The sequence below is a fragment of the Leptodactylus fuscus genome, chromosome 2 (assembly GCF_031893055.1).
Source record: "Leptodactylus fuscus isolate aLepFus1 chromosome 2, aLepFus1.hap2, whole genome shotgun sequence".
In the NCBI taxonomy this organism is placed as follows: Eukaryota; Metazoa; Chordata; class Amphibia; order Anura; family Leptodactylidae; genus Leptodactylus; species Leptodactylus fuscus.
In genome coordinates this window covers 1,830,766-1,841,778 of record NC_134266.1, presented here as the reverse complement: position 1 = coordinate 1,841,778, position 11,013 = coordinate 1,830,766, and positions in this window count along the sequence as shown.

Genomic DNA, 11,013 nt, shown 5'->3' with positions numbered 1-11,013 from the left:
GCCCCCGTGTGAACTAGCCCTTAGGCTATTGCTATAATAAAATGGTTAAAATGTGGTTCTCTGTGGTGTGTTGTGTATCCAGTAGGTGGCGCTGCAGGTGCCTGTGTTGGTTGTGCAGTCTGGGCCCATCATATCTCACACGCCCTCCAGTTGTTGCAGCCTGGTTCACGTCACAAGGACTAGCTATGTCTCTCCTTAATGCAACCCAAACCTGCCTGATAGGATGTGGACACAGAGGGAGGGGCCTAATACTAAGTCACAGGAAGTCACATGGAGATGGGGTGGGGCCTAATACAGTCACAGGAAGTCATGTGAACTCAGGGTGGTGCTTAATAACAACGGTCACGGGGAAGTTGTAGACACGGTGATGCCTAATACAGTCACAGGAAGTCACATGGACACAGGGGTGGGGCCTAAAACAGTCAGTGTCACATGGGGAGGTGGGGCCTAATAAATAACAGTCACATGTAGCCAAGTTGTGTGAAGGCAGCGCACGGGTGCAGGGTCTGTGAGGGTCTGACCATCTCCCCACTAAGACGTTAGTCACAAATACGGAGATATAGAACCGCACTCCAAACGCAGTTCTGCTTCAGATACCCTTTCTTTATTAATGCAACGTTTCGGGTAAAAAAAAAAAAAAAAACCTTCACTGGGCGACTAGAAAATAAGAAACATGAGTGAGCTGCGATTAGGCCCCAAAACACATGGCAGGAGATCCTTCCTGACCCTGCGGCTCACCTGCCCTGCCGTGTGTTTTTGGACCTAATCGCAGCTCATTGATTCCTTTTTCTTCTACTCCTACATCCTACCCGATGAAGGTTTTTTGTTTTTTTTTAACCCGAAATGTTGCATTAATAAAATATTTGAAGCAGAACTGCGTTTGGAGTGCGGTTCTATATCTCCGTGTTTGTGAATAACAGTCACCTGGACATGGGTGGTGCTTAATAGTCACAGGAGGGGGTGTGGACACAGGATGGAGCCTAATAGTCACCTGGGGTGGAGCCTAATACAGGCACAGGAGGGGGCGTGGGTACAGGGTGGAGCCTAATAGTAACAGTCACATGGGGTGGGGCCTAATACAGTCACAGGAGGGGGCGTGGGTACAGGGTGGAGCCTAATAGTAACAGTCACATGGGGTGGAGCCTAATACTGTCACAGGAGGGGGGGAGGTGTACAAAGTGGAGCCTAATAGTAACAGTCACATGGAGTGGTGCTTAATAGTCACAAGAGGGGGTGTGGACACAGGATGGAGCCTAATAGTCACATGGGGTGGAGCCTAATACAGTCACAGGAGGGAGCGTGGATACAGGGTGGTGCTTAATAGTAACAGTCACATTGGGTGGAGCCTAATACAGTCACAGGAGGGGGTGTGGACACAGGGTGGAGCCTAATAGTAACAGTCACATGGGGTGGAGCCTAATACAGTCACAGGAGGGAGCGTGGATACAGGGTGGAGCCTAATAGTAACAGTCACATGGGGTGGGGCCTAATACAGTCAAAGGAGGGGGCAAGGGTACAGGGTGGAGCCAAATAGTAACAATCACATGGGGTGGAGCCTAATACAGTCACAGGAGGGGCGTGGGTACAGGGTGGAGCCTAATAGTCACATGGGGTGGAGCCTAATACAGTCACAGGAGGGAGCGTGGATACAGGGTGGAGCCTAATAGTAACAGTCACATGGGGTGGGGCCTAATACAGTCAAAGGAGGGGGCAAGGGTACAGGGTGGAGCCAAATAGTAACAATCACATGGGGTGGAGCCTAATACAGTTACAGGAGGGAGCGTGGATATAGGGTGGTGCCTAATAGTAACAGTCACATGGGGTGGAGCCTAATACAGTCACAGGAGGGGCGTGGGTACAGGGTGGAGCCTAATAGTAACAGTCACATGGGGTGGAGCCTAATACAGTTACAGGAGGGAGCGTGGATATAGGGTGGTGCCTAATAGTAACAGTAACATGGGGTGGAGCCTAATACAGTCACAGGAGGGGGTGTGGACACAGGGTGGAGCCTAATAGTAACAGTCACATGGGGTGGGGCCTAATACAGTCACAGGAGGGGCGTGGGTACAGGGTGGAGTCTAATAGTAACCGTAACATGGGGTGGAGCCTAATACAGTCACAGGAGGGGGTGTGGACACAGGGTGGAGCCTAATAGTCACATGGGGTGGAGCCTAATACAGTCACAGGAGGGGGTGTGGACACAGGGTGGAGCCTAATAGTCACATGGGGTGGAGCCTAATACAGTCACAGGAGCTCACATAGACAAGGGGTGGTACTAACAGTCATGTGGACACGAGAGCTACTTTAACCCCTCCAGTCTTGCACTTGTCCTACTTTTTGGAGCAGGTCCCTGCTTCATGTGATAATTGCACATAGATAAGGCGTCACTCATGTAGAGCACCACACGGGATAGCGGGCTACTCATCATGGTCGGGATCAGACAGCTGCCCACCCTGAAGTCCTGCCCCCCCTTGCACATATCCCATATCTTACAACATTGCAAACCGTTATCTTAACCTGGTGCTATAAGACAAGTGGGAGGAGTCTGACCCGTGTGCTGGTGCCGGAACATATTGGTCCTGGCAGACCTTCCATCTGCTAGCCTAGGTGGTCAGAGCCTGGTCCATGTGAGACTTTGTCGGTCTCTGTGCCCGTACCTGGCGCTGGCTGCCCATGTGACGCCAGAGATGAGGGGCCCGGGGGGGTGATAATGAAATAAGCGGGGACACGGGGCCGTCTTGTTACCTCTGATATTTCTTTTTGTTAGCCCGATGAACCCAGGACAAGATAATAATTCTATTCCCCCAGAAAGTCAATGGCGGGCGGGCGGCGCGGGCGACTCCTTGTCAGGGTATTATTTCCTGCGAGGAGGAATGTATCCGTTATGTAATTAGAAAACTTAATTTCTCTGGGCACGAAGCGGCGTTGCGAGGAATTGTCAATAGCGGCTGTAATCTCTGTGGCATTGCAGCTATTGATTTAGAATCCTCCCGTGGCCTGCGGTGACTGGATATCGATCCCTCCGCGCTGTAAAGTATTTATTTTCTTTGTACACATGTTTCCAATCTCTGGAAAAAAGGACTCGACGGAATCAGAGCGTTAAAAAAAATGTTATTTCACACCGCCTGGATCCCGGCGCACTGACTGATTCCTTCCGACGTCTCCTTGTTTGTTTGCCAGGTATTGTACACCAGTCACAACCAAAGCTGCGGTCAGAATTTTGATGGTCTCCAGTTAGAGCTCAATCTGTAACTCCGCACGTGCTGCTTTCTCCTGTCGGTTCATTGTCTATAGAGACTGCACCTGCTGTATCGCATTGTGGGAGAAGTAGTATGGAAAAGAAACAGACAACGTGGGCTCTAAACTCAGCCCGGGGGGGGGTCCTGTGTGTAAATGCAGCTCTGGATGTGAGTAGAGAGGAAGCAAGCAAAGTTTTTACCCAACATGATGGAATTTTTCTAAGGACTCTTCCACCCAAATCTCTGCAGCATCCTTACCACCACTAGGGGGGGGGGGCTCCACTGACTTTACTGTCATATTTGATATTTAGTGAGCTTACAAATACACAGGACACAAAAAGTACCACCATAGCATTGCCATATAATACTACCATACAGTGCACACACGATTCCATTACATTCTACTATAATACATCCATACAGTGCAGGAATAATAAAGCCAATACTGTATCATAAAGCAATAGAGGTTATAACAAATCCAGATTGCAGTCTATGTAGAATACTGCTGTATAATCCATAAATAATACTACTATACATATCCATAACATAGTGCCTATATAATATGGTGCTTACATAATGCTGCCATCAGGAATACCACAATAGAACACCCAAACAATACTGCTGTACATTCCCAAATAATACAACCTGCATTTTCCTATAATACTGCCATATAGTGCTGAAATAATTCAACCATACTGTGCTTACATCAGATCGCTATATAATGTTTAAATAATACCAGTATATGTGGCTTAGATAATACTGCCATGTAGTGCTCAAATAATTCTGCCATTAAAGAGGACCGTTCATGGATTTGGGCACAGGCGGTTCTATATACCGCTGAATTCAGCACACTGCTGGCTTTCCAGTGGTATATAAAACCGCCTGTGCCCCAAACAATGAAAGGTTCTCTTTAAGTACTTGAATAATATCACAATTGAATACCCACACAATACTGTTTTACATTTTGCAAATACAGCCCACATTTCTGCATAATACTGCTATATAGAGCTCACATAAGTCAACCATACTGTGCTCAAATTAAACTACCAAGTAGAGCTGAAATGACACCATATAGAGTTCAAATATCACGGCCATGATATAATGCTGAAATACTGCCACCATATATTGCTTACATGATACTGCCATGTAGTGCCCCAATAATAACAACATATAGTGCACTCATACCACTGCCAAGTACTTAAATAATGCTGCTATAGAGGACTTACACAACACCAGTGTACAATTCACAAGTAATACAAGCTACACTTACCCATAATACACCATGTGTTAATCAAGTAATGGCACCCTATTGTGTTCACATAATACTTCCATGTAATGTTCAAATATTGCCACCATATATTGCAAATGTCATACTGCTATAAAATGCTCAAATATTACCACCATCGATTGCTTACATAATATTCCATATAGTGCTCAAATAATGCCTTCATATTGTGCTCGCATAAAACTATGACATTATGCTAACATAATACCACCATACTCACATAATACGGCCATAAAATTATCAAAAAATTACCTCTACACAATGCCATATCGTGCTAAAATAATACCACCATAGGGTGCTCACATGATACTGCCCTAAAAGGCTCAAATTATATTACCATACAGTGCCTACACATACTACTACTATATGGTGCTTAAAAAAATACCACCATACCATCAAAGTATAATACTGTAATATGGTACTCAAATAATACCACCATACCATCAAAGTATAATACTGTAATATAGTGCTCAAATAATACCACCGTACCATCAAAGTATAATACTGTAATATGGTGCTCAAATAATACCACCGTACCATCAAAGTATAATACTGTAATATGGTGCTCAAATAATACCACCGTACCATCAAAGTATAATACTGTAATATGGTGCTCAAATAATACCACTGTACCATCAAAGTATAATACTGTAATATGGTGCTCAAATAATACCACCGTACCATCAAAGTATAATACTGTAATATGGTGCTCAAATAATACCACCGTATCATCAAAGTATAATACTGTAATATGGTGCTCAAATAATACCACCGTACCATCAAAGTATAATACTGTAATATAGTGCTCAAATAATACCACCGTACCATCAAAGTATAATACTGTAATATGGTGCTCAAATAATACCACCGTACCATCAAAGTATAATACTGTAATATGGTGCTCAAATAATACCACCGTACCATCAAAGTATAATACTGTAATATGGTGCTCAAATAATACCACCGTACCATCAAAGTATAATACTGTAATATGGTGCTCAAATAATACCACCGTACCATCAAAGTATAATACTGTAATATGGTGCTCAAATAATACCACCGTACCATCAAAGTATAATACTGTAATATGGTGCTCAAATAATACCACCGTACCATCATAGTATAATACTGTAATATGGTGCTCAAATAATACCACCGTACCATCAAAGTATAATACTGTAATATGGTGCTCAAATAATACCACCATACCATCAAAGTATAATACTGTAATATGGTGTTCAAATAATACCACCATACATTGTTTACATAATACTGTTGTCAAGTAATTAAAAAAATACCAGTTGATGGTGCTTACATAATACTGCCATAGAGTGCACACCTAATGCTTCCTATCTCATTTCAGATGATATAAGGCGGTATAGAGGTGGAGTCGTCTTTGTCAAGGCTTGATCTATGCTTTGGGTACAGTTTGCGGTTATCTCCTGCAGTCACTGGGGTCTTTACAGCAGAAAGTGAAGGGTTAATGAAGTTGTACGACCGCCATCTCTCTAACATTCATCCTGCTCACCGTACTGCACATGGGTTCTGTTCCTGATAGATAGGACCTGCAGGTATCAGACAGATACGACATATCCTGCGGGTACGCCAGAGACGTGTAAGAATACGGGGATACCCATTTAAGACCGGGGCCCCACGTTGCGAAAACGCAGCATTTTACATTATCTGCAAAGTGAATGCGATTCCGGCTGATCCCATCCACACGTGGCAGGAAAAAAATCTGCGGCAGAAAGTTGTCATTAAAAAACACGCACCGTTTTGGCTTCGCTACGTAGAACCTTTGTGTTAAGATGCATTACATGAAGGTATAAGGGTCTCGCATTCTGCTGTGTATACACTAGATGGCGCTACAGCATGAGGTTTGTGTGGACAAGTCTAAGCATAAAAAGCTCCACTGTACAGGATAAGGCCGGGGTCGTGTCATCAAATATGAGAGAGAGGAATATGGAAGAAACAGATCGAAGGTCCTGCCGCACCATTTCCATTGGGTTGGGGACTGGACCGATTCTTGTCTTTTTCGGCCATTTTGTTGTAGATTTGCCGCTGTGCTCGGGATCCTTGTCCTGTCACATGACCCAGTTTTGTATAGACGGCCTCACATCGGACTCCAGGATACTTTGCTGTACAGAGGGGAATCATGGTCAGCTCAACCACTATAAGGTGTCCAGGTACGGTGGGAGCAGAACAAGCCCAAATCACTCACCAGGCTGGTCAGGCGGTGTGAGAAGTTTGTGCTGACGTGTTGTTTTGAGACTTTCTCCTTTCGCCATACTTGTCTTGTCTTTTTATAATTGTACAGTCATGAATATTTTCCCCTTGTGAATTATAGATGTGACGGACTAAAAATTGTTTAGAAATGGCCTTGTTATCCTTCCCAGATAAGCAACAATTGCTTCTCTAAGATCATTGCTGATGTCTTTCCTCCTTGGCATTGTGTTAAAACACACCTGAATGCTCCAGACCAGCAAACTGCTAAAACTTCTGCTTCTATAGATCTGATCTGCTCTTTACCATATAGTGCTCAAATAATTCTGCTATACAGTGTGCAAAGACTACTACCATACTGTTCCCATATACTACTGTACAGCGCCTAAATTATGTTACCATATAAATAAAACTGCCATTCAGTGCTCAAGTAATACTGTGCGCTGTAATACTAGTATTCTGTGTCCTCATAACAATAAATACTACTATTCAGTCTGCATATCCGTATTTTTCGGACTATAAGACGCACTTTTTTTCCCCCAAATTTGGGGGGAAAAGAAGGGTGCGTCTTATAGTCCGAATGTGGCGCCTGGCATCCGCTGTAATAGAGAGGCGGAAGCCAGCAAGTGACAGACGCCATTACAGGTGTCGGGGCCTGCGATATCGCTGCGCTCCTCTGCCCTGCATGAAGCCAGCAGCGGGAGGAGTGATGCTATTCTGCTCCTCCATCCCCCCGCCGCTGGCTTCATACAGGGCAGGGCAGCGATGTCTCAGGCCCCGGCGTCTATCCCTCCCCGGCATCCGCCTCTCTAGTACAGCGGATGCCGGGTCAGTATCAGCGGCCCCTTCTCCCCCGGAGCCGGTCCCCACCGGCCCCGTACCTGTGAAGTTGCAGGCCGGCTCCTGCGCGGCGATATCGAACAGGTGACAGCCAGGAGCCTAATGAGGCTCCCCGGCCTGTCACTGCTATATATTAGTATTGCGGCTGGTCTCTATGACCAGCCGTAATACTAATAGACAGAATGTCCCATAGACGGCAATACAGTTGTATTGCCGTCTATGGGACTTGCAATCAAGTGACTGCAGGTTCAAGCCCCGGGGGGGGGAATAAAATAGTTTAAAAAAAAAAAAAAAAGCTTTAAAAATATATAATAAAAATATGAAATAAATAAAAGTTCTAAATCACCTCCTGTCCCTAGAATATATATATAAAAGTAGAAAATCATATATCATAAACCACCGTTTTTTTTTTCAATACAAGGTGATCTAAGCAATAGATATTCCCCAAAATGGTATAACTAAAAAGTACTTCTGGCCCCGCAAAAAAACCCACTCTATGCATCCCCGTACAGCTGCAGGGTCACCTGTCAATGTGGCCTTGCAGCTGTTGCAAAACTACAACTCCCATATATTAAATATTTTACCAGTTTTTGCTTCAAAATTTTTTTTCCCTATTTTCCTCCTCTAAAACCTAGGTGCGTCTTATAGTCCGAAAAATACGGTAATACTAAAAGTATGGGCACCTCAACAGAAAAGTGACATTAGTATAGATCCTCCTTTTGCAAAGATAACAGCCTCTAGTCGCTTCCTGTAGCTTTTAATCAGTTCCTGGATCCTGGATAAAGGTATTTTGGACAAACAATTCAAGTTCAGTTAAGTTAGATGGTGGCCGAGCATGGACAGCCCGCTTCAAATCATCCCACAGATGTTCAATGATATTCAGGTCTGGGGACTGGGATGGCCATTCCAGAACATTGTAATTGTTCCTCTGCATGAATGCCTGAGGATTTGGAGCGGTGTTTTGGATCATTGTCTTGCTGAAATATCCATCCCCGGCGTAACTTCAACTTCGTCACTGATTCTTGAACATTATTCTCAAGAATCTGCTGATACTGAGTGGAATCCATGCGACTCTCAACTTTACCAAGATTCCCGATGCCGGCATTGGCCACACAGCCCCAAAGCATGATGGAACCTCCACCAAATATTACAGTGGGTAGCATGTGTTTTTCTTGGAATGCTGTTTCTTTTTGGACGCCATGCATAACGCCTTTTTTTATAACCAAACAACTCAATTTTTGTTTCCAAAATGAAGCTGCCTTGTCCAAATGTGCTTTTTCATACCTCAGGCAACTCTATTTGTGGCGTACGTGCAGAAACGGCTTCTTTCTCATCACTCTCCCATACAGCTTCTATTTGTGCAAAGTGCGCTGTATAGTTGACCGATGCACAGTGACACCATCTGCAGCAAGATGATGCTGCAGCTCTTTGGAGGAGTCTGTGGATTGTCCTTGACTGTTCTCACCATTCTTCTTCTCTGCCTTTCTGATATTTTTCTTGGCCTGCCACTTCTGGGCTTAACAAGAACTGTCCCTGTGGTCTTCCATTTCCTTACTATGTTCCTCACAGTGGAAACTGACAGCTTAAATCTCTGAGACAACTTTTTGTATCCTTCCCCTGAACAACTATGTTGAACAATCTTTGTTTTCAGATCATTTGAGAGCGGGCTGTCCATGCTCGGCCACCATCAAACTTAACTGAACTTGAATTGTTTTGTAGAAAGAAATGGTCCAAAATACCTTTATCCAGGATCCAGGAACTGATTAAAAGCTACAGGAAGCGACTAGAGGCTGTTATCTTTGCAAAAGGAGGATCTACTAAATATTAATGTCACTTTTCTGTTGAGGTGCCCATACTTTTGCACCGGTCAAATTTTGGTTTAATGCATATTGCGCATTTTCTGTTAGTACAATAAACCTGATTTCAATCCAGAAATATTACTGTGTCCATCAGTTATTAGATATATCAAACTGAAATGGCTGTTGCAAACACCAAAATATTTAGAACTAAAAATGATTAAGATTAATAGGGGTGCCCAAACTTTTTCATAGGACTGTAAATAATACCACCATGTAGTAACCACATAATAATGTTGTCTAGTATATAAATAATACCACCATGTCGTAACCACATAATAATTTTGTCTAGTATATAAATAATACCGTCATGTGGTAACCACATAATAATGTTGTCTAGTATAGAAATAATACCATCATGTAGTAACCACATAATAATGTTGTATAGTATATAAATAATACCACCATGTAGTAACCACATAATAATATTGTAGATTATATAAATAATACCACCATGTAGTAACCACATAATAATGTTGTAGATTATATAAATAATACCACCATGTAGTAACCACATAATAATGTTGTCTAGTATAGAAATAATACCATCATGTAGCAACCACATAATAATGTTGTATAGTATATAAATAATACCACCATGTAGTAACCACATAATAATGTTGTAGATTATATAAATAATACCACCATGTAGTAACCACATAATAATATTGTAGATTATATAAATAATGCCATCATGTAGTAACCACATAATAATGCTGTCTAGTATATAAATAATACCACCATGTAGTAACCACATAATAATGTCTAGTATATAAATAATACCATCATGTAGTAACCACATAATAATGTTGTCTAGTATATAAATAATACCACCATGTAGTAACCACATAATAATGTTGTCTAGTATATAAATAATACCACCATGTAGTAACCACATAATAATGTTGTCTAGTATATAAATAATACCACCATGTCGTAACCACATAATAATTTTGTCTAGTATATAAATAATACCACCATGTAGTAACCACATAATAATTTTGTCTAGTATATAAATAATACCACCATGTAGTAACCACATAATAATGTTGTCTAGTATAGAAATAATACCACCATGTAGTAACCACATAATAATGTTGTAGATTATATAAATAATACCACCATGTAGTAACCACATAATAATATTGTAGATTATATAAATACCACCATGTAGTAACCACATAATAATGTTGTAGATTATATAAATACCACCATGTAGTAACCACATAATAATGTTGTAGATTATATAAATACCACCATGTAGTAACCACATAATAATGTTGTAGATTATATAAATAATACCACCATGTAGTAACCACATAATAATGTTGTAGATTATATAAATACCACCATGTAGTAACCACATAATAATGTTGTAGATTATATAAATACCACCATGTAGTAACCACATAATAATGTTGTAGATTATATAAATAATACCACCATGTAGTAACAAAATAATAATGTTGTATAGTATATATAAATGTGTGATAGTTTGGATGTTTGTTCCTCAATCACGCAAAAACAGCTGAATGGATTTGAATGATATTCGGCACATAGATAGATTGTA